Here is a 5,009-nt window from a genome sequence, read left to right on the forward strand (position 1 = left end):
CCTCAGTTAGGAATTCCTTACTTCGTCTATTAAAATCTAATTTGAATAAAATTGAGAAAAAGAGACAGCATGAATGAGTCATTAACTACTAAGTAAGATTATTATTCTGAGATGTGAAACTTCTTAGCTAAAATATTTGAAAATAAGGCCAGCTATCACAAAACGATGTTTATTCAACCAACTCTGAATCAAATGGGCAAGCTTTCCCTCAGATTTTATGGATGAGCCCTGCAATGTACTTGAAACCCGGGGGTCCGTATTTTCTGACATCAGCTTCCAGGTTGTGTGCATGTGTGCATTGGGGAAATTTACATATGTTAGATTAGAAAAAAATCCATTTTAGGGCCGGCATGGTGGCTCACGCCTGTAATCCTAGATCTCTGGGAGACCAAGGTGGGTGGATAGGGTGTATTGCCTGAGCTCACAGGTTCAAGATGATCCTGAGCCAGAGTGAAACTTCATCTCTGCTAAAAATAGAAAAACTGAGGCAAGAGGATCACTTGAGCCTAAGAGTTGGAGGTTACTGTGACCTATGATGCCACAGCATTCTACCAAGGGTAATAGCTTGAGACTTTTTTTCTCAAAAAAAAGAAAAAAATCCATTTTAGTCCCTAATTTCCTTCAATTTTCTAAAGCTCACAGTGAGCTTATAAAATAACAAAGTTTTTTATTATTTTTCCAGAGTTACAAAGAAAAAAATCTTTGCCCACTAATGTTTGGATTTTATAAGGGCATATATTCCCTGACTAGTCCTCTTTCAGTGACACAAAGAGTTGTCAACTTTGTGAAGTTATAACAATAAAACAAACAAACAAACAAAAATCTGCACGTTGTTTATGATTAGTGATGGTAAGCATTTTTTTAATATGATTTAATGGGGTTGTTTGTTCTTTTCTTGCTAATTTATACCACAATGAGATATCACCTTGCCCTGTCAGAATGGCTATTATTAAAAAGTCAAATAGGAATGGATGTTGGTGTGTCTCTGAGGGAAAGGCAGGGCTGTAAATGAGGACAACCTCTATGCAACACAGGATGGAGATTCCTCAAAAATCTAAAAGTAGACCTACCACAGGATCCAGCAGTCCCACCACTGGGTATCTATCCAAAGGAAAAGTTACTTTAACAAAAAGACACCTGAATTTAAATGTTTATTAAAGCACAATTCACAACTGCAAACGTGTGGAATTGATACAGGATTCCACCACTCAGGGCTAAACAGGGAGCCCCCCATTCTCTAGGCCCAGGTGAGCTCAGAGGTAAGAGCCCCATTTCCAGGCATAATCAGACTACCTTCTTCGGGACACACCCTCTGGGATCTGATGAGATCATGAACAAACCAGCCTGTGATGGTTTTTGGGTGGTTCCACCTTGGGTAAGAGCACACATCCTAATCCCTTCTCAGGGACAAAAACTGTAAAGGCCCAACTGCCAGCCACATGTAATCCTTTAGACTTAAGACCCCTAGATAAAGGAGCCCACGTGCAGACTCCTGAGTAAGTTCTTCAGTTCTTTCCCTCTTCCAGAAGCTTTGGTGCTTTTACTTCTTCTGTATTCCTTCTAACTTCTAATAAAAGTCCTGTCTTACCACTGATTTGTGGTCTGTGGGTTCATTCTTCGAATCCCTGAGACCAAGGACCTACTGAAGAGTGAAATTTCAGTATCAGAATCAGCCTAGATACCCATCAGTTTATGAGTGGATTAACAAAATGTGGTGTGTATACAAACACTTTCACACACACCATGGAGTACCACTCAGCCACAAAAATAAATTAATTAACATCCTTCACAGCAATGTGGATGGAAGTGGAGACCATTATCCTAAGTGAAGTATCTCAGAGTGAAGAAACAAATGCCGCACACACTCTCTAACAAGTTGGAACTAATGGGCACAGAGGAAATCAAGAAACGGGGAGCGGGAAGAGACGAGGAATCAAAACCTACCTAATGGATACAATGCACACTATTTGGGTGAACCCTGACTCAAGCATTACAAAAGCTATCCACATTATAAAAACATTTGTACCTCCTTGATATTTTGAAATTAAAACCCCGAGTTGCAAAAAAAAAAGAAGAAACATTTTATAAGTTAAATAATTCAGATTTAAATCCTTAAGATTTTAAACCTCAAATTCTATATATAATAATATTCAGTATAAACAGATAATTATTGTCTCATAATTATATCAGCACGGTTTAACACAGAGAAAGGTACCCACCACTGTGCACTGTATGCCCTTCTTTGAGATACTAAACACCATTGTCACAAGGACACCCTAGTCTAATTTTTACCCCATTCACCGCAGTCAAAGTCTGAATACTGAGAAATGCTCATGTTTTTGTGGAATGTGTAAAGAATGAACAAACGAAGTGGCAGAGCCTCCCCCCTTTTTGTATGTAGAACTTGGACAGGCAGCAGCCTTGCGCATGGGGCCTGTGGCTCACTGCTCTGATAACCCACTAGACACAGATTTTTACTGTCTTCCTAGACAAGACTTTCCGGGCCAGCATGAACCTGTTTCCTGGGCTCTCAGCATGGTCTACTACACTTGATGCTCATCAGTTAAGCAAAAATACACATGTGCAAACTGGAGGCTCAACATATTTAATTGACCATCATTTGGGGTAAGGAGAAATGTAAAAAAAAGGAGAGAGAGAAAAAATTTGAAAGGACAAATTATTTATTACGTGGCTGCTGCTTGCCTGTCATTTCATATAATGTTCATACAATATAACCTCTATTTCATGATACCTATTTACTTATATTAAAATATCAATATTATAGGGCAGTGCCTGTGGCTCAAAGGAGTAGGGCACCAGCCCCATATGCTGGAGGTGGCGGGTTCAATCCCAGCCCTGGCCAAAACAAAGAGACTATCAATATTATAATAATGAATAAAATACTTAAATATGAGCATTAAAATATGCATAATTCAGTATAATATTGAAATATCATAAAACTCAGTATTATAATCTTCATTTTATACATAGGACTCAGAAATGTTAAGTGATTTGCCTAATGTCATTTTTAAATTTATAATACTCAGGAATTTATATTTATCTCATTCAAAGTTTCTACTATTTTAACAAGTAAAAAAATTGAGTCATGGATTAGGGGTACTGGAAGCTCCAAAGATGGGATATTAAATTGAGGCAAACTAGAGCAACACTGGAGATTGACTGATCTGTCTTACCTGACCCCTTACCTTGCTAATGATGGCACAGAATTTGGAAGAGAACAGAAAAAAATACAGTATACCCATATCTAACTTTGGAGCATTATCTTTATAACTCTTCTGTAGGCAGTTGTTGGCGAATGTGTTTGTAACTTCAACAGCACCAACAGCTATAATAATATTTTAATATTATTATATTGATGAATTGACTTGAATTATTATATTGATGAATTGAGTTAATGAATTGACCTTTCTTGCCCTGCAGAAGAGTCAATTCATTTTCACAAATACTTTATGAAATTTTATGGCAGATCACCGTTTAACTAACGAGGACCTTGTTGTTGACTGTCTCTGTTCTCTACAGCAGAATACATTTCTAAGGGATCACTGTGCCCTGTGCATCTTCCCCCACCCACCAGAAAGCAGAAAAGGAAAAAAGAATGCAGACAAAAAGTGCTTCTACTCAGATATTCCCAGCCTCTCGTTCCCCACAGAGCTTAGAAGTATTTCTTTTCAACATCTTATGTTCTTATGTTTTCAGCAAAGATCTATATTCTTTATTTGTTAAGTGCCTAAGAACATTTGTTTATATAAAGAGAGCCTTAATGTATTAGATATTAAATGTTTGCCTGGTTTAGAGAAACATGGATCCTTTGGAATAAGTAGAAATGCCACCAGCAAAAAAACATATTGAATAATAAAGTGTTCACAGTGCCTGGTAGTTTTTTGGTAACTCTAAATTTATTTATAGATTTTGACTTTCTAATCAGTGTCAGTATATCTGTTTTATGGGGTGTGAAGTCACCCAGAGGGAGAATTCATTTTAATCAAATTTAACATTTCAGAAATAACCACACAAAGAAATCAGCCAGCAACCTACATTGTAAGCATTGGGTAGACAGATGATTATATTGCTAAGCTGTTTTACCTTGAAACTAATTCTTATTGGCTGAACTATTTATTTCTTTCTTACAAACTGCATTTCTTTCAGTGTAGAATAGTTCTTAAGAATCTAGGAACTCTGAAACAAAGTCAGTACGTTTTTTAATTTTAATTTTTAAGTTTTTATTATTTTTGATTATTTATTGACCTATACCATTTGTCCAACAAAAACGACTGGAAATTTTGCAATAAAATTTCAAGAACAATCTAAAAACATCAATGCAAATAAAAATAAAATAATTAAAATAAACAGGGTAAGGAGAAAATATATACAGGTATATAGTCATATACCCTATATACAGATTTATTAGATTTGAGTAGTTTATACTGGTCTGTGGTAAGAAGTAGATCAGTTCATCAGGAACTTCCCACAATCTTATTACATCGATATCATTTCTAATAATAACTCATCCTGTTATAGATGAGTTTGTAATTCCCCCAATTGTCATTCTTTTTTACGCCTCAACTTACATAGGTGTGGTTCCCTCACCCTTTAGTTTATCCTGGAACTTCCCACCACCTATTTACAAATAATCAATGTTCATCTGTAATTTTCTGTTCCACCTATGGCAACAAACACATGCACATGTAAACAATTTATGACAAATATGAAATTGAAGAGCAGAAAAATACAGGATCATCGAAAACAGATGGCTTCGGGACCATTAGACAGAATAAAAATCACATAAAAATTAATTCCTACTTCATACCATTTCCCCAAATCAATCTGAGGTAGATTTCAGATCTAAATGTCGAAAGCAAACCAATAAAATTTTCTAGGGAGAGCAGAAAGCAATGAATGAACAAATAAAGACAATCTCGAGTTGATTATTCTGAAGGGCAAAATGTGATAAAACTTAAATGTTAATTAATTTAGTTATGTGTTTCTAC

This window comes from Otolemur garnettii, unplaced genomic scaffold (genome assembly GCF_000181295.1).
Source record: "Otolemur garnettii isolate 467f Iridium unplaced genomic scaffold, OtoGar3 scaffold00059, whole genome shotgun sequence".
NCBI lineage: Eukaryota > Metazoa > Chordata > Mammalia > Primates > Galagidae > Otolemur > Otolemur garnettii.